We start from the raw sequence: 26389 nt of genomic DNA on the forward strand, positions 1-26389 counted from the left end.
CTGTCCTGCCTAGGGTTTTGAGCTTGAAATATTTGTACTCTTGCTCTGTTATGTCTTGCTCTATTATGTTTGTTTTCTGTTGGGGTTGGTTGTATATTTTTGATTTTGAATGGTCAACCATTGGTCAATTATTGGCTGATGTCCAGCAGGAGTTAATGTAAAGACCTGCATTTCAATAGGGAATACTCAGGATTGTTTTAGTTTGGCTGTCAGCATTATATTTTATTGTACATAATAATTTTTAACAACCAGTTTTTCTTACTGTACACCACCTTGAGTTTTGCTTGTTGGAAGAAAGGCAGTATAGAAACCTGTAATAAACAAATACGAGCCATCAGCCCTGAGTAACAGTGACAGGGAGGAGGGACCCCTCCAGATTTAGGTTAGAGATTTAAAACTGTCTCACTTGCAAAGGCTGAGATGAATTTAGAGACTGTTCTTCGGCTCTGCTCCTATCTCATTCTGATCCTCTAGCTCTGGTTGTATTCCAGATGGAATTGCTGACTTTGCTTCCTTCTACCCGCCTTCATTCTATATTTTCCACATCCAGCTAGCTTGGAAATCCCCTGCTTCTTCTTTGAAAAATGTAATCATCTTGAAAGGAAGACTCTTCTTTCCCCTCCATCCAGATTATCAGGCAGTTGCTGGTGCTTCTTTCTCAGCTCTTTCTCTGGCTGCTTCAAATGCATTTGCTCACTTGTTCTGGAGATTTCTCTGGGGGTGTACGTGGAACTGTTTCTTGTGGTTCGGTCAAAATTTGAATTGAATTCGGACCGAACCGTGGTCCATGAACTGGTTTGGTCAAACTGACTGTCCGCTCCATCCGAATGAACCCACTCGAACCGGTTCGCTGGTTCAAGTGGCTGTAAAGGTGAATCTGGTGAGAAACCCCTTTTGCTTCTGTAAAAAAAAAAAGGGTTGTAAAGGGCGGCATGGAGCAGTGAGTGAGAGGCACCTTTAAAAGTGAGAGGCACCTTTAGGGAGGCCTAAAGGCTTACTGGTAGGCCCGCAGCACCCCCCCCCATCCTTGCTTCCAACCCCCACCCTTTAAAACTTCAGAAGCAAAGGGGGATCCTCACTGGATTCCCCTTTACAGCAACTCGAATTGGCAAACTGGTCCATGGCAGAACTGTGTCCAGTCCGGTTCGATAGAAAACTGGACCCCTTTCTCAAGGGCTGGGCTGGTACCAGAGGCGTAACTAGGGAAAACGGCGCCCGGGGCAAGCACTGAAATGGCGCCCCCCCTGCCCCCCCACCATACCACATTATACTTAGGTTTTTCCTCACAAGCGCCCACCACCGCCGCCAAGCCAGGCCACTGACTGGCCGCCAGGTGCCAGCAAAGCAATGGGGGGGGGGGGCAACACGGAAGGGACCGCTCATGGGGGAGAGGGCGTCGATGTGCTCCCTTGACTGCTGCAGCGCTGCTGCACTGAGCAGGAAACATTTGTATTAACAATTTTTAAAAAAAAAAATTTAAAAATTTTTTTTGTCATGGCGGCGCCCCCCATGTGACCAGAAAAGATGGCGCCCGGGGCACGTGCCCCCCCTGCCCCCCCTATAGTTACGCCTCTGGCTGGTACCTGATCGAACTGGTTGAACTGGCCCAGTTTGTGGCGGACTGGTTCAATTGCAGCCTGGTTTGGCACACCTCTAGATTCCTATAGGGGAATCTAGGAATCTAGAGTAACAGCAGGAGAGCGGGCATACCTGGGGCATCTGGTGGGCCACTGTGTGAAACAGGACGCTGGACTAGATGGGCCTTGGGACTGACCCAGCAGGGCTGTTCTTATTATGTTCTCTGATTCATACAAAATGCATGACAAACAGGGGGAGAGAGAAAGCGTCTGTTCCTTCTGAGTTTAGGCAGAGCAACCACACTTCTGAAATGTTCATTATGGATAAGTGGATTCCACCTTCTTCTATTCCTGTATTTTTCTGTGGGTTTGCTCTGCCTCGGTTCCTTGTAGTTATTTTAATTTGTGTTCAACCCCCTCCCCCGACACATTATCACTATGCATGGGGTGGCCCAAGGGAGTGGAGAGCTGGTCTTGTGGTAGCAAGCATGAATTGTCTCCTTTGCTAAGCAGGGTCTGTCCTGGTTTGCATTTGAATGGGAAACTGCATGCGAGCACTGTAAATATTCCCCTTAGGGGATGGGGCTGCTCTGGCCCCATCTCCTAAGGGTACTATATTACAGTGCTCACACATGTAGTCTCCCATTCAAATGCAAACCAGGGTAAACCCTGCTTAGCAAAGGGGACAATTAATACCTGCTACCACAAGATCAGCCTTCCACTCTAGGAAGCTACCATATACCAAGTCCATCTAGCTGAGTATTGTCTACACAGATCGGCAACATCTTTTTCAAGGTTACAGGCAGGAGTCTCTCTCAGCCCTATCTTGAAGATGCCAGGGAGGGAACTTGGAACTTATGGTCTCCAGAGCAGCCTCAAGGGGAATATCTTACAGCGCTCACATGTATATTTTCCATTCAAATGCAAACCAGTACGGACCCTGCTTAGCAAAGGGGACAATTCGTGCTCGCTACCATAAGACCAGCTCTCCTCCCATAATCAGGTCAGACTGGGCCTGAAGAGCTTCTCCAATGGCGGGCAGTATCTTGCCACCCTGCTGGCTCCCTAATAATTCACAGCTTGAGGTGACCGTGTCACAACACTCCTCATGAAAGGACCGCCCTTGACTGTACATGCGTGCATTGGCAAAACACTGCAAACCAACCAAGCAACCTTGCTGTGATTGCAAGATGAGACTTCAGGGCTCATGCTGGTATCTAGTAAGGATCCTTTGGGTGGCACCAGCAGCATTAGGTGGGGTCCATTTCCATCCGCATTCTCTGGCACTCAGCAGATGGCCTCAGCAGCTGTGTCAAGTCAAACACACCCTTTATTTAGCTGCTGTAACAACTTGCACTTCAGAAGTGCAGTGATTTCAAGCCGTCGTTTCAGACCATCCTTGGGTTAATGGAACCAGGGACAGAGGTCAAGAGATCTAGAGAAAATCACTCCAAAGTAGAACAGAATAGCTTCCTCAGCCAGGGAAGGTTCCAGAAGTACTGCCACTTTGCAATCGTCTTTTGAAAAAGGAGAAACTGTGCTCTGAGCTCATCGGGTGGCAATACTGTTATTTGCAGAATCATAAAATCATATCCATTAGGCATCAGTCCTAGACTGTCTACTCATCAGTCTCCCTATAGAATTTTCTTCCTAGATTGATTGTTGGTAAGGTTGCCAACTCACCAGATAAAAACAGCCAGACGTACACCTGTGTTTTTAACAGCTGCTTGGATCTGCAGCAACCAACAGGTGAAGCTTTCCAAAGCTTGGAGATAAGCCCTGCCTGCTTATAGGGACCTCTGAGAAAACCCGCTATTGAGAATCCTGCAGTAAGCGATAAACAGTGCCAGTCTTGCACTTAAATGAACATCTAGCTTGGCCCATGGGCCATACGCATGCAATGAGGCTGGAGAAGATGTGTCTGCTAACATCTACTAACATCTGCACACCTAACATCTGGGCTAACATCTGCACCCTGCTAACATCTGCACACCAAGCTACTGTTAGAAGCACAGAAGCAGAGGCAGGCAAAAAAGTTGGCATCTCTACTGTCTTCTTACCTGAATGACAGTGGGGGCAGTGTTGGGTTGCCAGAAACTGTGTTTTATATATATTAATGCCTTTCAAGTATATTGATTGATGGTAATTAAAAGAAAGCACTCAGAGTATATTAAAAACTGCCTTCTCTTCAAATTACTACAGGTGTATATCTGACGGCTGGAACTTTTCCCTTGTCCTTCTCTGGCACTGCCTTTGGGGTGAACATGCTTGGTTTTTATTCAGTCAATAGCAATTGGACTGGGGCCGTGGCATTGAAGTACGAAGGTTTTAACCCCTCTTTTGCCAAATTTATGATCTGGATCATGGTCCCATGGCTACTATCTGCCTTGCGGGTGGGGGTGAGGAAATCCCATTGGCACCAAATGGAGGGTATTTCCCAAGAGGCAGGGAGATCTGAATTGGGGCCACAGTAGGGCAGAAGGTTAACCCCTCCCTCCCAATATCATGGTCCTGATCCAGCTACTATTGACAGAATAAAACCTGCATCCACAGATGTTCTTGGACTACAACTCCCATCGTTCCCTGACACAATGGGGTTTGGTGGGATAGCTGTCACCTGAGCCATGGGCAATTGTCATTAGGGGATGAAAGCTCCTAATGACCCCAGGACTTGGCGAGCCAGGAACACGCCAGGGGAGCCAGGAGTCAGGAACAAGCCAAAGATCAAGTTGTACCAAATATCAGGAGCTGGAGGATCAAGCAGGCAATCGCGTATCAGGAACAAGCCAGATTGGAGACGTGCACCAGAACATGGGAACCTTGATACTGAGCCAAGGTCAGCTTCAGAGAGGAAGTTTCTTATACTCTCCCTGTGCCAACAACATACCTCACAGAGTGGGGCAAACATACAACTCGGAAACCCGACAGCTGCTGTAGTGCAGCAAGTCACCACAAGGGGCAGTGTGGAGCAGAGACTCAGTCATAGGGAACTCTGAGAAAACCCGCTATTGAGAATCCTCCAGTAAGTGATAAACAGTGCCAGTCTTGCACTTAAATGAACATCTAGCTTGGCCCATGGGCCATACGCATGCAATGAGGCTGGAGATGATGTGTCTGCTCCCCATGCCAAGACCTCGGAGCCTGAAGAATGACCTCAGCAATTTGGGCTACCCCAAGGCCAAAAAACAGGGAACCCCAAAAAGAAGGCCAGTGATTTATCAGGGACAGGGAGCTAAACATAGGGGCTGTTCTTGGTACCCAGGAACAGTGGCGTCTTGGCCCAGGTTGAGCCAGGGCCTCCACATGTGCTCAGACCATGGACAGCTCCAAGGGCCTGAGCTAGAACCCTGGCCAGAGCTGAGCTGGCAACATGGCTAGGTAAGACAGCATAAAGCAGTGTTACTCCAGCAAGATCTAGCAGCCGTTCTTATAGGCATGGCCCAAACAGGAGGAATTGATGCCACCATTTTCCTTGGAAAAGGTGTTGATCTTAAAGGGCCCTTGTCCAATTCCTTGTGTGCTGGCTGTGTTGATGTTGGGGTGGTCCTCTGCTATGGCTGGCAGGTCCTCAGGGAACATCTCTGAGTTGGAGGGCAAGGCTGTGTTCTTGGGTTGAGGAAGTGGTGTGGGCTTAGGTTCCCCTAGCTCTTCTGGTGTGGAGTGCCCCAGTGGTAAGGGGGCATCTGGGATCTGGATCCTCAGTTGTTCCCAGCCTGTCTTCTCCCCTGAGAGAGGAGAGCTGGTCTTGTGCAGCCAGCATGAATTGTCCCCTTTGCTAAGCGGGGTCCACTTTGGTTTGTATTTGAATAGGAGACTACATGTGTGAGCACTGTTAAGATATTCCCCTTAGGGGATGGGGATGCTCTGGGAAGAGTACCTTCCTGCATGCATGCAGAAGGTTCCAAGTTCCCTCCTTGGTAGCATCTCCAAGAAAGGGCTGAGAGAGACTCCTGCCTGCAACCTTGGAGAAGCCACTGCCAGTCAGTGTAGACAATACTGAGCTAGATGGACCAATGGTCTGACTCAGTAGAGGGCAGCTTCCTATGAACTCCTTGCTTTGTTCCCCAAGTGGGGTGGGGGGAGTCCTGGATCCAGGTTCACAACAAGTCTGATGCAATTGCACCAATGGCTTTTGTTAAAACAAAGCTCGAAAATCCCTTTTATAAGCCAATGTTGTTTTTGTATCACACCCAGCGTCAGTGGAATAGTTAAGCCACTTTGGCAGAGTCAGTCTGCAGGCTCTGGAATTCTGAAATTGAATTCTCCTGGAATTCAAGGGGTGTCTCCAGCAGGGAGAAGCTGGTGGGAGTCTTTAATTTCACAAACGCTCCGGGACATGAAAGGGATCAGCGCTGGTGCCTGATTTGTGCTGCTACTTACAATACACACTCCTGCTTTTAAAAATCCAATTTGTGGGACTGGCAAGTGAGACCCAGGCCAGTTCTTAGTTATTAAACCTGCACCATTAGCGTCCTGGCAATTTCACCGTAGCAATAGCCGGACCCTGACGAAGCCATGTCCCTGGTGTGGGATTGGCAGAGGCAGAGATTAATAAATGGATCTCATCGTCTTTAAATCTGTATTCCTTCCTGAGACTCAGAGTGAACCCAAAGGGCAGGAGAAATAATAAGTAAAGGCCTAATTCATTATTTATAAGCAGCCATACCAAGGGAAGTATCTTGGGAAGATTACCTGAATAATCCAGCATTAGCATCTTGTTTCAGAGATCTTTATTAGGAGTTGGGAAAGGCTCCCCCGGGCCGTCGGGGGACAAGCCTGGTGCAGTCAACTCATGTGCAACCCTTTAGCTATAAGCAGAGACATAGAAGTTTATTGAAAGGAAGTGGTGACAGTGAGGGGAGAGGGAATATGCTGAAAACGCTGATGTTGCAGATGAGGGGGAGAAGCAAAGAAAAAAAATCACATCCCAATGTAGTCTGTGTGTATGCCAGAACTTCATATGCTCCAATGAACCCTGTTTCCTGGTTTCAGTTCCAGGTGAATCAGTGGCTGATGGGGAGGAGAGCTGGTCTTGGGGTAGCAAGCATGACTTGTCCCCTTTGCTAAGCTGGGTCCACCCTGGTTTGCATTTGGATGGGAGACCAGATGTGAGCACTGTAAGATATTCCCCTTAGCGGATGGGGCTGCTCTGGGAAGAGCATCTGCATGCTTGCCTGCAGAAGGTTCCAAGTTCCTTCCCTGGCAGCATCTCCAAGACAGGGATGAGAGAGGCTTCTGCCTGCAATCTTGGAGAAGCCAGTGCGAGTCTGTGAAGACAATACTGAGCTAGATGGACCAATGGTCTGACTCAGTATATGGCAGTTTCATATGTTTCTGTGTTCTCATACTGAGGAAAATTGCTCAAGGTAGTCCCATTGAATTTAAAAGGACAACTTAAAGATTTCTTTGTAGTACAGGATGCTGCCTACTGAGTTAGATCATTTGTCCATCTAGCTCAGTATTGTCTACACAGGCTGGCAGCGGCTTCTCCGAGGTTACAGGCAGGAGTCTCTCAAAGCCTTGTCTGGAGATGCTAGGAAGGGAATCTGGGACCTTCTGCATGGACGTGGGCAGGTGCTTTTCCCAGAGCAGCCCCATCCCCTAAGGGGAATATGTTACAGTGTTCACCTGTAGTCTCCCATTCATTTGCAAACCAAGGCAGACCATGCTTAGCAAACCTGCCTCTCTCATGAACTTTGAATCAGTGGAAGAGAGGTGAGTGCAGAGTGAATGAATATAGCTTATGAAAGGCAGAGTCGAGCTTTCAGAAATGGGTAATAATGTGGGGGACTCAGGCAGTGGTTCTCAAGAATGTAGAGAAAACTTCTGAAAAAAATCTTTTACATAGGAACCATGAAATTCCTTTTCAGATTTCATGTTCTCTTCATAGGAACCCTGCCTTCTCTTTCAGATTCCACTTTGGAGAAATTTGGCTTCCAACTACAACAGGATCTTGAGGCTGCATTCACACATGTAACACACAACTGCAGTTCCTATTCATACCAGAGTTGAGGAAGGAGCTTCCTCCCTCAATTTCCATTCCCGGGAAAGCAGCCTACAGTTCCGAATCCAGACATACCGCAGGCTTCCTGGATCCTTGAGTTGCGGCAATGAAACTCACATAACCCGATGGTACAGATTGGCGTTCCAATTCTGAATCCTCGGTTTCATCACTGAGCTGGACTCCGATTCCCTGCATTTGGAAATAACATCCATGGAACCGCAGGCCCATCCAACCGCAGTTCTGCGTTACATGGGAATGCGGCTGGTGTGTTACAAGCATGGCCAGCCAGATGCTTCTGGGAAGCCTACGGGCAGAAGATGAAGACATGCCACCTCTCCCACCCTTGCTCCCCTGCAACTGGTATTCAGAAGCATCCTGCCTCCGAACCTTGAGGCAGCAAAAAGCCAAAAAGACTAGTAGCCATATATAGTCCATGAATCTGTCTAGTCACCTTTTAAAGCTATCTAAGATAGTGGCCACCACCACATCTTGTGGATGCAGATGCTGTGGTCTAACTTAATGGGTGGGTTGTAATGCATAATAGCAGCACCTCTGGTTAGGAACATAAGAAGCTGCCATATACTGAATCAGACCATTGGTCCATCTAGCTCAGTATTGTCTACACAGACTGTCAGTGGCTTCTCCAAGGTTGCAGGCAGGAATCTCTCTCAGCCCTATCTTGGAGATGCTGCCAGGGAGGGAACTTGGAGCCTAGATGCTCTTCCCAGAGTGGCTCCATCCCCTAAAGGGGAATATCTTCCAGTGCTCACACTGTATGACTTGTGCACACACTGTATGACAAGCATGACTTGTCTCCCTTTCATATGCAACCAGGGTGGACCCTGCTTAGCTGACAAGTCATGCTTGCTACCACAAGACCAGCTCTCCTCCTGGTTGTTGCTGCCTGGGAGCTTCCCCACGAGCCTCTATTTCCATAGGGTCATAGACAGCTGCCTTATATTGAGTCAGACCAATGGTCCATCTAACTCAGTATTGTCTACAATGACAAGCAGTGGCTCTCCAATGTTATAGGCTGTGGTCTCTCCTGGCCCTACCTGGAGATGCTGCCGTGGATTGAACCTGTGACCTTCTTCATGCAAAGCAGACACTCTACCACTGACCTACAGCCCCATCCTCATATTAGGAAGCAGCATGTTAGACCAGATTTGGTCCCTCCCAGCGGAGGCACTCTTACCCCTGGATTTTGGGGCTGAAGGGGGTCCCTTTGGGGGTCCCTTTGGGGGACTTTGGGGGTCCTCCACAACCCCCGCCCCCCCAAATCATCTTTAGTCTGTCCTGGGTGGTGTGGTTTGTACCCTTAATCACCTATGTGTTAAAAAATGATGCTTAGCTTGCAGTGGGGAGCCTCCAAAGGCCTTTAGGTCCAGGCTCCAAAATTACCTAGGTGCCCCCTACCTCCCAGCCCTAGGAGTCGAATCTTCCTTCCTAGCCTTCGATTCTCCCACACTCTCCCTTGTGTCTTGTTTTCTCTGAATGGGCTTGCCCTGAAGAAATAGGAGTCCTCTCCTCCCGCATCTCTACACATAGATTTTTGTTGTTGTTAAATACTAGCCATCAGTGGGCCTTTTTGTGAAATTAGCCACAGAGGGAAGTGAGAATATTACCTTCTGGGATATGATATCAGTGCTTCTGGAGATTATTTGCTACAGGGTGTTTCCAGTTATAAATGGCGGGGATGTTTTTGGTGTAAGAAAAGCTGATGGAACCTTATCACCAGTAACGAACAGTTGTGGGAAAGCAGAGTTAGCGGGACTATTAACCCTCTGAAATAGACTCGGCGCTCCGAAAGGGAAAAATAATAATGTCCATAGCTGAAATAATTAACAGAAAAACAATTTGCAACACTTACTTAATTAAATGGGAAAAGAATATGCTAATGCAAGGCTGAGGCGCCACAAAGGCAGTTAACTCCTGTGCATGCTAAGCATGCAGTTTTCATACACTCATAACTTGGTTAAATCAAAACCAATTTTCTTCCAATTTACAAAAGCGCAGCCTCCTCGACAGGGAGTTCGTCCGTGGCAAGTTGCAGACTCGAGCTGTGACTTCTGGGTGCAGCTAAAAAAAGAGACAAGAATCTGAAGAGCACCATTGTTTCACATACTAGAAGTAGTTGATGGGATTTTTGCTGAGAAGAAGACTATTTAGAACATATTTATCCTGCCCTTTCTCTAAGGAGCACAGAACAGCATATATATGGTTAGAAATGTTCAAGACAGTCTCCAGTCTCCAGTCTCCTTCCCTCCCTCCCTCCCTCCCTCCCTCCCTCCCTCCTTTCTTTCTTTCTTTCTTTCTTTCTTTCTTTCTTTCTTTCTTTCTTTCTTTCTTTCTTTCTTTCTTTCTTCCCCTCCCCTCCCCTCCCCTCCCCTCCCCTCCCCTCCCCTCCCCTCCCTTTCTCCTTTTATCCTTGTACACTGTTTTGAGCTTTTAAGAAATGCACTGTATACATTTAATATCTATCTCTCTATCTCTCTATCAGAGCATATTTAAGAGAAGGTCTTCTTCATTATGAGCCCCACTGCCCATTGAGGTCATCTGGAGAGGTCCATTTCCAGTTCCCGCCAGTTCGGCTGGTGGCCACACGGGGACGGGCCTTCTTGGTTGCTGCCCCGAGATTGTGGAATGTGTTCCCTTCTGACAATTTTTAAAAAACCTTTTAAAACCCATTTAACCCTAGCTTTTTCAGTTTTTTTTTAAAATTAGGTTTTAATCTGTGTTTGATTTTAAATTATCTAAATTGTTTTTAGTTTTTGTGTATGTCTTAAACTTGTTTCTATGTTATTGTTAATGACCCAGAGATGAAAGTTTGGGGTGGTGTACACATCTGAAAGATAGATAGATAGAAAATATCTATCTATGGCCCACCCATCACCCATATGGCCCAGAGCTAGGGGGCATCAGTTCTTAAGGGGAAAGAAGCAGTGTCAGGATATAGCACTACCAATATCCCTTTCTCCCCCTCTTGTATTGCCACCCTGAAATGCTGCACAGGGGTGTAAGAATCTAATATATAATCCTGCACTGCTCCCCAGAGGGCCTGCCCATTCTGCACCCCAAAAGACACAGAGGTGGGTCTCACGATCAGTGAGACCTGCTTTTGCTACTTTTGTAGGGAGAGTGGGCTAAGCCCTCTCTCCCCGCACACGATCCCGGCGGGAGCCCTGGGTGGCTGGATTGGCCACCCACATGATTGCTGGCTCTGTGATGGAGCCAGTGGGGGCTGGGGAGCTCGGGGGCCACATGGCCCCCGGAAGCTCCAGTATGCCCTGCGTGAGTGCACAGGGCATATTGGGGAGACCCCCGGAGCTGGGAGGCAGCTTTTTGCCTCCCCTCCGGGGGTCTCCTCATGAGTAGCCTTGGCGCGGAGCCACGCTGTGGCTACTCACAATTGGAAAGCCTGGGTTTGTAGAGCGTTCGCTCCGCAAACCCGGGCTAAGGGGAGGGCTAAAAAATCAGGCTAGCCGCTTGTAAGCCACCAGGTTCGCCTTCCTCAGCATTCATTTCCAAAAAGAAATAGTCTCAGCCTGGATTTCCATGTAAATAATGGCATCTTTTCATCTCTGAAGGATCAGAGTTTTGCCCCCATAATAGACTAGGGAACTCTCTCCCACTGTATCCTCAAACCAGTATGGGCTAGTCATCCTCTGGTCACTTGGTCCCACAAATAAGCAGCCTGCACAGCTCAAGTTAAAGCCAGGGTGCTGCACGTTTCAGCTTGTGGGACGCCAGAGTAAAACTTCTCCCAGGGCACCAAAAATCCTAGGTCCAGCCCTGTCTCTATCGTTTATTGATTGGACTTTTAATCTTGAACACTGCTTTGTGCTATTAGGGAAAGTGGCATTTACATTTAGTGGATATCAATATCTATTGTATAGTGCCACTAAACAAATCTATGGTGTCTCCACATTTGGAATAGTGTGTAGAGCTCTGGTCACAGTATCTCAAAGAAGATATTATAGAACTGGGAAAGGTACAGAAGAGGGCAACCAAAACAATCAGGGGGTTAGAGCACGTTCCTTATTGTAGAAACAAGAGGAAAGTGTTGTGGTATGCAAGGGCAAGGCAGTGGAATAGAATCAGGAATAGTAATGGTTTATTGAAATAGATATTATTTACAGAGAGGCAAGTGCAGTCTGCTTTCAGTGCTCTTGCTGCTGGCTGTTTGTTAGCCACGCCTCTGTTTTGTTTGTTAGCCCCACCTCTTGCTGCTGGCTGTTTGTTAGCCCCACCTCTTTTCAGTGTTCTTGCTGCTGGCTGTTTGTTAGCCCCACCTCTACTCCAGGACTGGAATAAAAATAACTAAAGCACAATTCAACTAAACACCATTCAAAAGCTGGCCTGGATCAAGGAATGGATTAACCAAAAACAGCACACTTATGAAGTAAGGCTACAGCATCTGGGGCTTTTTTGTTTAGGAAAAAAGCAACAAAGAGATGACATGATAGAAGTTTATATAATTATGCATGGTTCTATACCGCCCTTCCAAAAATGGCTCAGGGCGGTTTGCACAGAGAAATAACAAACAAATAAGATAGAACCTGTCCCCAAAGGGCTCACATTCTAAAAAGAAACGTAAGATAGACACCAGCAACAGTCACTGGAGGTACTGTGCTGGGGGTGGATAGGGCCAGTTAGGGTCAGGAGCTACAGAGAAGAGGTCTGCTGCTTCTTCTACATCAGGGATTCTCAACATTGGGTCCCCAGATGTTATTGGACTTCAACTCCCATAATCCCCACCAAAGACCACTGGGGCTTGGGATTATGGGAGTTGAAGTCCACTAACTTCTGGGGACCCAACGTTGAGCATCCCTGTTCTACATGACAGCCCTGTTGTCATGTACACTGCCTAGCGATTTCTATATTAGGTGGTATAGAAAATCAATCAATCAATCAATCAATCAATCAATCAATCAATCAATCAAAACCCAAGTATGGTCCCTTGGAATTACCATTGCCCCTGGTAAGCTGAAGAGTTGATTTTAAAGGTTTGTATGCCATCTTTCAGCAAAAAATCCAAAACCACCCCCCGCAAGGTAGCTAATAGTAAAAATCTAAAATCCATCCCTAATACACCAGTGACATCCCGCTTGCCGGTGGGCTTCCCAGAGGCATTGGTGGAACCCTGTGTGAAACCGGGTGCTGGACTAGATGGGCTTTGGGCCTGATCCCAAATGGGCTGTTCTTATTGGGAGGGAGGAGGAGCTAGAGGGGGTGGTTTGCTCTCTTTTTCTCTGCTTGCACATTTCTCAAATGCATCGGGTGGGCCATTGCATGAGGCAAGGTGCTGGGCAGGGTGGGCCTTTGAACTTATCTAGCAGGGCTTTTCTTATGTTCTTCTGGTGGAGATGATCACATTGACGCAATGATCTGTTTCAGTTGCTTGTGGTTAGAAAGAAAGAACTAGAAGCATCACTTTAAATGGCAAACTCTGCTTCCTCTGGGTGTGAACTAGAAGGGAATGCTATAGTCAGCTTTTCTTGTTACTGAATCCAATGTAGGGTGGAACAAGTTGGGATATTTCTGTTGCCCAAGTGCTGGCAGGTCGCTCCAAACTCTTAAATCCCACCTGGTAATGCTTGTCAACCCCACCAATGAATGTATGCGTGCAAATTTTCATCTGCAATTAAACATTTCATAGACTTAAACACACCAAACAATAAATTAGAGCTTTGAGCCCTAATGATAGCTTCGGATTTTGAGAACACGCCCATGTAAAAACTGGTTTGAAAGAGGAGGAATTTTCCCCCAAGCTTTTAACAGTTGTGTCAATGAAAGGAAATTAAATCCACTAATGAGACTATAAGCTGCTTTCTTTCTTTCTTTTTAAAAAATCTTACTTTTCCTCTCAGAAACTCAAGATGGGTTGCGTGGGATTCCCAGGTGTTCTTCCATTCAGGCACAAGTTCAGAAAAGTTGCAGTATCAGGTGCCTTGACACTAATCTGTAGCTTGCTTGCTTGCTTGCTTGCTTGCTTGATTTATTTATTTATTTATGATTAAGAAAATTTATACCGCCCTTCCAAAAGGCTCAGGGCAGTTTACATTAAAACACCATTATAATCAATTGACAATTAAAACAGAAGTTATAAAAATGCATAAAATAATAATACTTAACAGTTAAAACAGCATAAAACTCCAATTAAATAGCCAAAACCAATTTAAAAACAAGTTTTAAAAAGCTTCTCTAGATTGAGAATTACTATGGAATCATAGATTTGAGAGTTGGGAGGTACCCTGGAAGGCTTCAACCTCTTGCTCCTTTGTGTGTGAGGTGAGGAGGATCTACCTTTTTGATAAACTTTTGGTTAATCATTTTTCAATGAAGACAAAGAGGTGATTCTCACGATCACCCAAAAACGGGCTAAGGGAGCCTAGCCCGCTTTTGGGCAATCGTGCGCTGCAACGAGAGCTGTGTGGCTCCTGGGAGCTAGCCCTATGAGGAGGTTGATGGAGTGAGCTTTCCGTTAACCACGTCTTTTTGCTCGTGTGTTGCTACGGTGCACAGCAACACATGAATAGACCCCCAACCAGGAGGCTGCAAGCAGCCTCCTGGGCTCAGGGGTCTCTCCACGATGCCCCACGCGCTCGTATGGGGCATCCTGGAACTTCCAGGGGCCACATGGCCCCTGATCTCTGCAGCCCCCACTGGCTCCGTGACAGAGCTGGAAGTCGTGTGGGTGTCTGATCCGGCCACCCAGGGCTGCCTTCTGATCATCTGTGGGGAGAGTGAGCTAAGCCCGCTCTCCCTGCAAACCCCCTTCTGGTGAGTCTCACTGACTGTGAGACTCGCCACAAAGAATAACGAGGTGAGGAGACTTAAAGTTTCCGTATGTAGTTTGGGGCAAGCTAGACTCCCCTGGTTTCTCTGAATACAGGTAACTGTGGTTTGTACAAACTACAATTAGTTAAGAAGCCAGAATATCCAATTAGGCTCAAACCTCTGTAGATGTGAAGGAGGTGGAGGAATGCTCTAGCCCAAAGTTCACCTAGGATTGCCCAGTTAGATGCATCCCTAAACATAATATTTCTGATGCGGGGCCCTGGTGATTCTAAGGTGGGGCCTTGTGACCAGAGTCCCCCGTGACAGGGATTCCTAGATGTTGTTGACTACAACTTCCACCATCCCCACCAGCAATGATCTTTGACTAGGAATGATACCAGTTGTAGTCAACAACACCTGGGAATCCCTGTTACAGGGAACGGTGCTTGCGGCTGCCAACTGACATGAGACTGGAATAAAGGAACTTAGGAAGATGCCATATATGGAGTCAGACCATTGGTCCATCTAGCTCAGGATTGTCTATACAGCCTGGCAGCGGCTTCTCCAAGGTCGCAGGTAGGAGTCTCTCTCAGCCCTACCTTGCAGATGCCAAGGAGGGAACTTGGAACCTTCTGCATGCAAGCATGCAGATGCTCTTCCCAAAGCGGCCCCATCCCCTAAAGGGAATATCTTACAGCGCCCACACATGTAGTTTTGCATTCAAATGCAAACCAGGGACAGCATTGGGGACAATTTATGCTTGCTACCACAAGACCAGCTCTACTCCCATAAGACTGCCAAATCTTGTGACTGTTACAGGACTGCCAACCCTTCCATAATGGGGGAGGGATATGGAGTCTTGTGGTGGCCCCCAAATGGCCTGTGATTAATCTTTGCCACTCATCGAGGCGATTCTCACAATGGAAAGAAAATTGGCAAGCCTGGTGGTTCAATGGCAGCTAGCCCACCTACGAAACCCTCCTCTAAAATGAGGTTAGCGGAGTGAGAGCTATACTAACTGTGTTTTACTGATCATGTGCTGCTACGGCACAGCTCTGCATCATGGCGACACATGAGTAGACCCCTGACTGGGAGGCTACAACAAGCCTCCCGGCCTCGGGGGTCTCCCCAGGATGACCCATGCACTTCTGCAAGGCATCTTGGGACTTCCCGGGGTTGGGTGGCCCCTGATCCCTGCTGCCCCTACCAGCTCATGACGGAGTCAGTAATTGTGTGGTTGACCGATCCAGCTGCCCAGAGAGGAGGCAGTGATTGTCTGTGGGGAGGGAAGCACTTTCGGCCTTCCTCCCCACAGAAGGGGGTAGCCTTCTTGAGTGATCGTGCGGATTGCTTCATCATCTACTTGAGGGGGAAAATTGACAGAACTCATGCATGCAGTGCTAAACCATAGTCTTAGTTCTTCTGGGGGAGCCCAAGAGGACAGGATCAATTCCAGATTAACAAAGCCCAAATGAAACGCTATCCAGAGATTACAATAAAGCAGTCTCTTACTTCTGCTTTTTTCCCCATGTGTGGCTAGACATTGTACCTCCTGCTGACTTGCACTGCCCTTAAGGATCACAGAGTTTTCATTCCACACCAGATTTCTGTGGCTACAGGCGATTTGTACCCTCTGTATGGTTATCTACAAACCACTGGAGGTTCTCAGGTAAACATTTTGATTCTCCGTTGCAGGGATCAGCGTCCCAGCTCCGCATGCTGTAAACACACACAGTTTTCTGATGAGAGGAGAGGGTGCAGTTTGCTGCTACCTTGAAGTATTTCAAGTATCTATTCCACCCCCCACCTCTGATTGCTTCAACTTATATGGAGCTCAGGACTGTATTGTGTAAATGGTTGGACATTCTTAACAGCTGAACTGGGGGGTACATTCTTCCCTTGGTTGTAAGCATATATGGATCCCTCGGGGAGTCCGGCATAAGGGCTTCAGAATTACATTAAATGACCTGTTCTGGATACAACACATGGAGGCTCTACACATGATCAGTTTGTAGACCCTGCATGGCATTTGTGGGAGAGCTGTCCCTGGGTGGCCGGATCGGTCGCCCACACGATTATCGGAGCCGGTGGGGCAGCAGAGATCGGGGGCCACTTGACCCACGGAAGTCCCAGGATGCCCCATGTGAGTGCGTGGGACATTTTGGGGAGACCTCCAAAATCATGGTGGGGGGGCTCTCCTTGTGAATAGCCACAGCGTGAAGCTGTGCCGTGGAGACTCACAATTGCCAACATGGGGTTAGCAGAGTGCTCGCTCCGCTGATCTCCTTTAAAGGGGGGGGGATTTGCTGCTGGGAGCCGCATGGCTCCAGTGTCAGCACTTGACTGCGGGAAAGTGGGCTTGGCTCCCTTAGCCCTCTTTCCCGCGGTGGTGAGAATCACCTCACGGAGGTCATTCACCAATCAAAAACTGTGTTCTATCCAGATTTGGGAGCTGTGTGTGCTCCTAATTTTTGGTTGTGTGGAAGCAAGGTAGCAGGAAAACCTGGGTAGTTTTTCCTCCTCCTACCTTGCTTCCGCTTCTACCCAGGTTTTCCTCCTACCTTGCTTCCACACAACCAAAAATTGGGAGCACACACCGATCCAAACCCAGGTAGAACACAGCTTTCGAGGGTCTCCACCACACGAGCAGAAAGGAGAGCCTTACTGGGCTCTGTGGGGCTCGTGGACTTAGCGAGTGTGAGGAGCATTCTGGGGAGACTCCCGAGGCCGGGAGGCTACTTGTAGCCTTACGGTTGAGGGCCTACTCATGTGCACACGATCGATAAAAAGGGTTTAGTGGAGAACTCACTCCACTAACCTCTTTTAAGGCAGGGGGACTTAAGCAGGCTAACCGCAGGGAGCCGTGCAGCTCCTGGCAGTACCCACAACCACAAGAAATCAGAAATCAGGAATCAAGAAAGTGGGCTGGACTACCTTGGCCTGCTTTCCTTCGGTGGTGAGAGTAGCCTCCTTGATTGTGTGAAAGACCTCAATAAGGACATTCACACGACTGGGTGGGTGGTCTTTGGCACACCGTTGCGCGCCCAGACCATCTGTGCTGCTCCTATGAAGCATGGATTCTTCAAGGCAGCCTCTGGGTATCCCACAATGCACCTCATGGCTTTGGCACATTGGGGGATACCCCCAGGAGATGGGTGCTCTAGGCGCCCATCTCTGTGTCTCCGGCAGCCAGTTTGAGGGTGCACTCTGACCTGAGCCAGAAACAAGGCATGGAAGCAGGGTTAGTTGGGTGAGCAGCGGTGGGATCTGTATGCATCCTGGCACTGCACACGGCCAGCTGAATGCAGGCTGGGCTTCCCTAGCCTGGACAAAGCTGGTTGTGAGAACAGCCTCACTTTTCCTGCATCTTAGCAGAGGCTCAACTGAGTATACCCAGTTCAAGCGTGGAAGCTGGAAAGTGGAGGAATAAATGGCTCTGCCATTGATGATGTTCAGATGCGTTAGGAACATAGGAAGCTGCCTTCTGCCAAGTCAGACCCTTGCCCCATCTAGCTCAGTATTGTCTACACAGACTGCTAGTGAATTCTCCAAGGTTGCAGGCAGGAATCTCTCTCAGCCCTATCTGAAGATTCCAGGGAACTTGTACCTTCTGCATGCAAGCATGCAGTTGCTCAGCCCAGAGCAGCCCCATCCCCTGAAGGGAATATGTTCTGGTGCTCACATGTAGTATCCCATTCAAATGCAAACCAGGGTGGATGCTGCTTAGCGAAGGGGACAATGCATGCTTCCTACCACCAGACCAGCTCTCCGTTCATTGAAAGAACTTTTAATGAAAGTTTAAAGTTCTTCACTGAAAGGACTTGCAGGGGCAAGAACCCCCCTGTTAACTGAGCAAGAGGCACCTTTTCAAAGTGGTGATTCTCTTCATTTAGCAAGGGGAGAGCAACTGGCCCTATCCATCCCCAGCACAGCACCCCTCTAGTGGCTGTTGCTGGTATCATGTTTCTTTTTTAGATTGTGAGCCCTTTGGGGACAGGGGGCGATTTCCTCCCTCCCTCGTTCCCTATGTAAACTGCTTTGGGAACTGGTTGAAAAGCACTATATAAATATTCATCGGTCTTTTTGCCTAGAAAAGCCTAGGAAGCAACGGGTGCTTAGCTTTAAATAGTTGAAAGGCCTATCTTATGAAGGTTCTAAGTTCATCAGTTGTCAGTGGGCATTAAAGGTTAGTTATATGTGATCTTTCTTTTTGCATCTGCACAAAGGCAGAAGAGGGAGGCAATGTTAAGATCTTTGCTCGGCCTAACATTTTGTTCAAGAGGGAATTTTAGCCCATGGGAAGGACCGTCGCTCAGTGGCAGAAGGTCACGATTTCAGTCCCTCATATCTCCAGATAGGGCTTGGAAATGCCCTTTGTCTGAAACCATGGGGAGCTGCTGCCTGTCAGTGTAGCCATTACTGAACTAGATGTCTGTCTCAGGATAGGGCAGCTTCCTATGGAGAGGAGAGCTGGTCTTGTGGTAGCAAGCATAACTTGTCCCCTTAGCTAAGCAGGGTCTGCCCTGGTTGCATTTGAAAGGGAGACTAGAAGTGTGAGCACTGGAAGATATTCCCCTCAGGGGATGGAGCTGCTCTGGGAAGAGCATCTAGGCTCCAAATTCCCTCCCTGGCTTCTCCAAGATAGGGCTGAGAAAGATTCCTGCCTGCAACCTTGGAGAAGCCACTGCCAGTCTGTGAAGACAATACTGAGCTAGATAGAGCAATGGTCTGACTCAGTATATGGCAGCTTCCTATGTTCCTATGTTCCTATGTGGTTCTCCATGCACACAAGGCTTGCTCTAGATTGCGGGCTTTCACACTGTGGCTGCAATCCTATTCGGAATGATGTAGGAGATCATCTCTTTGAACACAGTGCGACTTACCAGTACAGGTCTACAGGGCACCAAATGACAGCTCTCCCCCCTGCTTCTTTTTTCCTCCCTTATCCTCTGCTAACTGGGCACAGAGGCAGCACAGAGGTGAATGCAGAGTTTTAACATGAAAATCAGTATGCCAAAGAAAAAGCTAGACTATAGAACATAAGGAGGTCATTCACACAATCAAAAAACTGTTTTCTACCCAGGTTTGGGAGCTGTGTGTGCTCTCCAATTCCGGTTGTGTGGAAGCAAACTGGGAGGAAAACTTGGGTAGAAGTGCTTGTGTGAAATCCAGGTAGGAGGAAAACCTGGGCCGCTTTTCCTCCTACCTTGCTTCCACACAACCGAAAACTGGGAGCACACACAGCTCCCAAACCTGGTTAGAACACAGTTTTTGATTGTGTGAATGACCTCAAGAACAGCCCTGCTGGATCAGGCCCATCTAATCCATCTAATCCAGCATCCTGCTTCACACAGTGGCCCACCAGAATCCTCTGAGAAGCCCATAGGCAAGAGGTGAGGGCATGCCCTTTCTCCTGCGGTTGCTCCCCTTCAACTGGTGTTGAGAGGCATTGTGCCTGCCTCTGAAGCCTGAGGTGGCCTATAGCCACTAGACTAAAGTCGTGCCATCGAGTCGGTGTCGACTTCTCAGAGCCCTGTGGTTGTCTTTGATAGAATACAGGTGGGGTTCACCATTGCCTCCTCCCCTGCAGTCTGAGATGATGCCTTTCAGCATCTTCTTATATCGCTGCTGCCCGATAATAAGTGTTTCACATAGTCTGGGAAACATATCAGCAGGGATTTGAACCGGCAACCTCTTGCTCTCTAGGCAAGTTACTTCCCCGCTGTGCCACTAGGTGGCTAGCCACCAGACTAGTAGCCATCAATAGACCTGTCCTCCATGAGTTTGCTCAAACCCCTTCTCAAGCCATCGCCACTTCCCCTGGCAGAGAATTCTATCAATTAATTATGCACGGTGTGAAAACGTACTTCCTTGGGTTGGTCCTAAATTTTCTGGCCACCGGTTTCATGGGAAGACCCCTGGTTCTATTGTTGTGAGAGTGGGAGGAAACAGACGCTCTGTCCGCTCTCGCTCTCTCTACTGCTTGCCTAATTTTATAGGCTAGCACCCTTCTCCCTGACATGCTAGCTTTCAGTGTATAGTGTGTGTGTGTGTGTGTGTGTGTGTGAGAGAGAGAGAGAGAGAGAGAGAGAAAGAATTTGATCATATGAGTCCGGACCTACCCTCCGAAGTGGTACAGGACAGGCACCAATCTACCCCTCTGTGATAATTAAGCCATCGTACATCTTCTTAGTCCTTTTCTTGGTTACCTCCGTGTGCCTCCCTTTTGGTGATGTGACCATCATTCCTCTCATGCATTACCAGGCTAATTAGCAGCAAAAGCACAGCAAAGCCAGCCTCGTTGCCTCCCATTAGTGAGTTCCTTGCAGGCGTCGGCTGGGTTCCATTCCGCCCTTCGCCGTTTCTCTGCTGCCTGTGGACAGCCTGAAGCCAGAACCATCATTCTCCTTTCATGGGCTATTTATAGGAAGCATTTTAACGGATCTCTTCCTTCTCTTCTCCAAGCTTTCCTGCTGAGGCGGCCCCAGTTTCCACGGGCAGAGGGTCTTCGCCGGGTTGAAGCGCCAATTATCCAGCAGAGGGTGCTGTTTAGCGTCAGAAAAACCCTGCAATAATCCCCTTATTGGAGCTGGAAGGAGCAAAGAGAAAATGCCTGTACACGCTGACAGGGGAAAGGAATGGTAAGAAGGTAGTGGAGGGCAGGGTACTGTGAGAACCGTATATTACCATGGCGTTTTGTGGCCTTTTAGTGACTTTTGAAGGAGAGAGGATCATTGAGAAGAGGTGATATTTTAAAATGGATGACAGGAAGATGTGATTAAGAAGTCCCGAATAGCCCCATCTGCTGGGACAAGGTGTATAATAATAATAATAATAATAATAATAATAATAATAATATAATATAAAATCACAAAATGCAAAGATCTACAAATTGAAATTGAAAGGCTGTGGCAGAAGAAGACCAAAATAATCCCAGTAGTAATTGGCGCCCTAGGTGCAATCCCAAAAGCCCTTGAAGAGCACCTCAACACCATCGGGGCCACAGAAATCACCACCAGCCAATTACAAAAAGCAACTTTACTGGGAACAGCCTCTATTCTGCGATGATACCTATAACAACATCCCCCCCGCTGCAACCGGTGTTTCCCCCCCACTGCCACCACTGCCACCATTTTCTCCCCCACGCCACTATTTTCTTCCTCCCTGGCTGCCACTGCCATTTGTTTTCCCCTGCTGCCACCGGCATTTTCTTTACCCCCTCTGCCCACATGCCTGTCCACTGCCGCTTTCCTCTCCCCCTTCCGGCAGCTCACTTGTGAACTCTCGCAAGAGCTGCTATGCATGGGATTAGCGACGGGTACATCTTAGAGAAGTATATAATAATAATAATAATAATAATAATAATAATAATAATAATAATAATAATAATAATAAAAAATTAATAACAGGGATGATACACTGGAACATCTGCAAAAAATACAAGCTACCTGTAGCCAAACATTGGTGGGACCATACAATTGAAAAAGTTGAAGAAAATGAAGATGTAAAAATATTATGGGACTTCCGACTACAAACAGACAAACATCTGCCACACAATACACCAGATATAACTGTAGTCGAGAAGAAAGAAAAACAAGTCAAAATAATCAACATAGCAATACCAGGGGATAGCAGAATAGAAGGAAAAGAAATAGAAAAAATCACCAAATACAAAGATCTACAAATTGAAAGGCTGTGGCAGAAAAAGACCCAAATAATCCCAGTGGTCATTGGCGCCCTGGGTGCAGTTCCAAAAGACCTCGAAGAGCAACTCAACACCATAGGGGTCACAGAAATCACCATCAGCCAATTACAAAAATCAGCTTTACTGGGAACAGCCTATATTCTGCAACGATATCTATAACCATTGACAATAAAATTCTGGCATCCCAGGTCCTTGGGAAGGACTCGATGTCTGGATAAAACAAACCAGTCGATAACACCTGTCTGACTGTGTAAACAAGAAATAATAAATTATTATTATTATTATTATTATTATTTCTCAGTGCAGGACCAACCTAGTCGAGGGTATTAGGCTAAGGCACATGGAACATGGGAACATAGGAAGCTGCCATATACTGAGTCAGACCATTGGTCCATTTTGCTCAGTATGGTCTACATAGACTGGCAACAGCTTTTCCAAGGTTGCCGGCAGGAATCTCTCTCAGCCTTATCTTGGAGATGCTGCCAGGGAGGGTACTTGGAACCTAGATGCTCTTCCCAGAGTGGCCCCATCCCCTAAGGGGACTATTTTACTGTGTTCACACTTCTGGTCTCCCTTTCATATGCAACCAGGGTGGACCTTGCTTAGCTAAGGGGACAAGTCATGCTTGCTACCACAAGACCAGCTCTCTTCTATGTGCCTAATCCACATCTATTCATCAGGGTAGCTAAGAATGGAACCTCCATGTTCAGTGACAGTATGCCACTGAATATCAGTTCCTGAGGGACAAAAGCTCTTCAGGACATTGGAGATTCATCTGAGTCAACCTTGAGACCACATTTTCATCCTGTGATGCCACCTCTTTCTTCTGGGCTTCATGGGCAACAAGAGTACACAGAGCATCGAGGAAAGGTTTGTTGCCCCATAGACCATTATTAGCACCTCTCTTAGCCTCTGCCAGGGTAGCCTTTCCACTGGTGTCATGTGCTCCCGATGACCCACCCCCCTCGGACAGCAGGCCACAAAGATTTCTAGCCGGGGTGGCCCACCAAAGGCTCTCTAGCTATTGTTGAATGACAATTCCCATCATCCCCAGCCACGGGAGTTGTCGTTGCCTACCCTGATCTAGCTCATAACGTCTACCCTGACTGGCAGCAGCTCTCTCCAAAGTTTCAGGCAGGAGTCTTTCGGAGCCCTACCTGGCGATGCCAAGGATTGAACCTGGGACCTTCTTCATGCAAAGCAGATGCTCTGCCACTGAATCACAGCCCCATCTTCATCCAGAAAAGAAGAAGAGGTGATTCTTACGATCTCCTGAAAGCGGGCTAAGGAAGCCTAGCCCGCTTTCGGGCAATCGTGTGCTGCGACAGGAGCTGGCTCCCAGCAGCTAGCCCTCGAAAGGACCCCTCCACTCAGCCCAGGTTAGCAGAGCGAGCGCTGCACTAACCCGGGCTTCTGGATCGTGTACGGCAGGGGTGGGGAACCTTGGCCCTCCAGCTGTTTTTGAACTGAAACTCCAGCCGGGGATGATGGGAGTTGTAGTCCAAAAACAGCTGGAAGGCCAAGGTTCCCCACCCCTGGTGTATGGCCACGCAGCCCCCCGATCCCCGCAGCCCCTGCCGGCTCTGTGACGGAGCTGGCAGTTGTGTGGGTGGCCGATACGGCCGATACGGCCACCCAGGGCTCCATGGGCAATTGTCTGCGGGGAGAGCAGGCTAAGCCCGCTCTCCCCGCAGATCTCATTTCGGCGAGTCTCACGGATCGTGAAACTCACCTCGTAGTCTCTTATAGAGTAATGGGCTGATCTCTTGACATGAAGAACCTGTGTAAGAAACATCACATTAGCCTGCAGAGCTATGTGCTGGAGTCTGCCTAACAAAAGAGTAGGCCAGCTAGTAATGGCTGCAAACTTAGCAGAGGATGTTCATACTAGCCAAGGACCTAATTACAGAGGGACAAGCCACCTAATGGCGCAGTGGGGAAATGACTTGCCTAGCAAGCAAGAGGTTGCTGGTTCGGATCCCTGCTGGTACCTATATCGGGCAGCAGCAATCTAGGAAGGTGCTGAAAGGCATCTTCTCACACTGTGCAGGAGGAGGCAATGGTCAACCCCTCCAGTATTCTACCAAAGAAAACCACAGGACTCTGTGGTCGCCAAGAGTCGACACCAACTCGATGGCACAACTTCACTTTACTTTAGAGGAATGAGTCTAAGGTAACTGGGGGACAACACCCACATGCCAACATCCCCGAATAAACAGTGATAGAGTGCCACACTAAAAATAAATAAAAGCAATGCCTGTGATAGGAACAAATTATGCAAATGGTGCAGAATTGCATAAATTTCCTTAATTTGCCTAGCTTGCACTGATTGCAAAATTAAGGGTTTATTTTGTACAATTTGGATTTTCTTTTTCAGGCACTTGGGCTGTGGTGTGGGTTCAGGCAGAAGGTGATGCCTGCATCGGGGTAAACCTGGGGGCATGTGGGGTGAGTGGGGATGTCAGAGGAAATACAAAGGGACTGAGTAGGATGTGAAAGTTGGATGAGTAGGCTGTGAGATTGTAAGCATTGCTCATTGTACCCAGCCTCTGGCCGCAATAGCATGTAACATGGAACTGAGGGTCCAGTGGACGTAACGTGGAACTGAGGGTTCAATGGACCCATGGTTCTGCTATCCCCATTCCCATGTTTACCTGTACTCATTCGGATGTAAGGGCCAGGACCCAAACTTCAATCAGAGAGGCTGCAGAGAGGAGGGCAACTGGTTGCCGGGATTCCTCCTTCACAGGATGGACAACTGTGTCCGCCAATCCTAATGGAGAGAGGGAGGAGCTTCCTCCCTCAATTCTGGTTTCAGAGCATCCAGCTCTAAGTTCTGCATTCGGACGCACAGCTTCCGGCTGCTAACCTCAGGTAGGAGCAGCAAAACATACAACAAACTGATGGTTCAAATTGGAGTTTGGGGAGGGAAACCTCAAGTCGCTGTTCCAATGGAGCAGAATTCCCATGCATTCAGCCTTACAAGAAATCCACCCTCTGCCCCATTTAACTCCGGTTTCTCATTGTGTGCGAAATGCAAATAGGGCCCCTGTCTTCAGCCGATGTTTTCTTTTAGCTTTATTTATGCATTATTTTATTCATTTATTTTTACTGTTGAATCCCTTCAAAGAGTCCAGAGTGGTGTACATGGTGATGTTTATCCTCACAACAACTCTGTGAGGTAGGTTTTACTGAGAGAGAAGAGACTAGTCCAGAGTTACCCAGTGAATTTCATGGCTGAACAGGGATTTGAACTCAGGTCTCTTTGGTCATAGTCCAACACTCTAACCCAGGCCTGCTCAACTTAGGCCCCCCAGCTATTTTTGGACTACAGCTCCCATAATCCCCAGTCACAGTGGCCAATTGCCAGGTATTATGGGAGTTATAGGCCGACATCTGCAGGAGGGCCGGTTAAGCAGGCCTGCCCTAGCCACACCATGATGCCTCTTGTATAGTTTTCATATAGCTTTGCACTAAATGGTATCTTCTCAGTGAAGGATCAACCTGTCAGCTGAGGGTATTAAACAAACACATTTGGCTAACCAGCACCTGTTAATTAGGGTAGCTAAGAAAGGAACTTCCATCTTCAGTGATAGTATGCCACTGAATATCAGTTACTGAGAGATAAAGGCTGTTCAGGACATTGAGGATCAGTGTTCCCGGTAACAGGGATTTGCAGATGTCGTTGACTACAACTCTCATCACCCCCCAGCCAAAGGTCATTGCAGATGGGATTATGGGAACTGTAGACAGCAACGTCTGCAAATCCCTGTTTCAGGGAACTCTGTTGGAGATTCATCTAAGTCAGTGATTCTCAAACTTGGGTCCTCAGGTGTTATTGGACTTCAACTCCCATAATCCCCAACCAAAGGCCACTGAGGCTGGGGATTATGGGAGCTGAAGTCCAATAACACCTGAGGACCCAAGTTTGAGAATCCCTGATCTAAGTCAACCTTGAGGCCTTATTTTCATCCCAAGATGCTACCTGTTTCTTCTGAGCTTCGTGGGCTATGAGAACTCTCAAAGAACTGGGGAAAGAATTGCTGCCCCATTATTAGCACCTCTATTAGCATCTACCCCTGTCAGACAGCAGGCCGTATAGATTTCTAGCAAGAGGGCCCCACCTGAGGTTCTCCAGATGTTGATTGGCTACTACTCCCATCATTCCCAACTGCCGCTGTTCAACTCCCATCATCGGTATATAAATATATCTAGATATTTGTATAAATATTCGTTGTGTTCATCATCGTCATCATATCCCCAGTCACAATACATTGCGGCTGGGGATGTAGCCGCTGTGGTTGAAAAACAGCTGAAGTGTGG

The sequence above is a fragment of the Hemicordylus capensis genome, chromosome 10, assembly GCF_027244095.1.
Source record: "Hemicordylus capensis ecotype Gifberg chromosome 10, rHemCap1.1.pri, whole genome shotgun sequence".
Classification (NCBI taxonomy): domain Eukaryota; kingdom Metazoa; phylum Chordata; class Lepidosauria; order Squamata; family Cordylidae; genus Hemicordylus; species Hemicordylus capensis.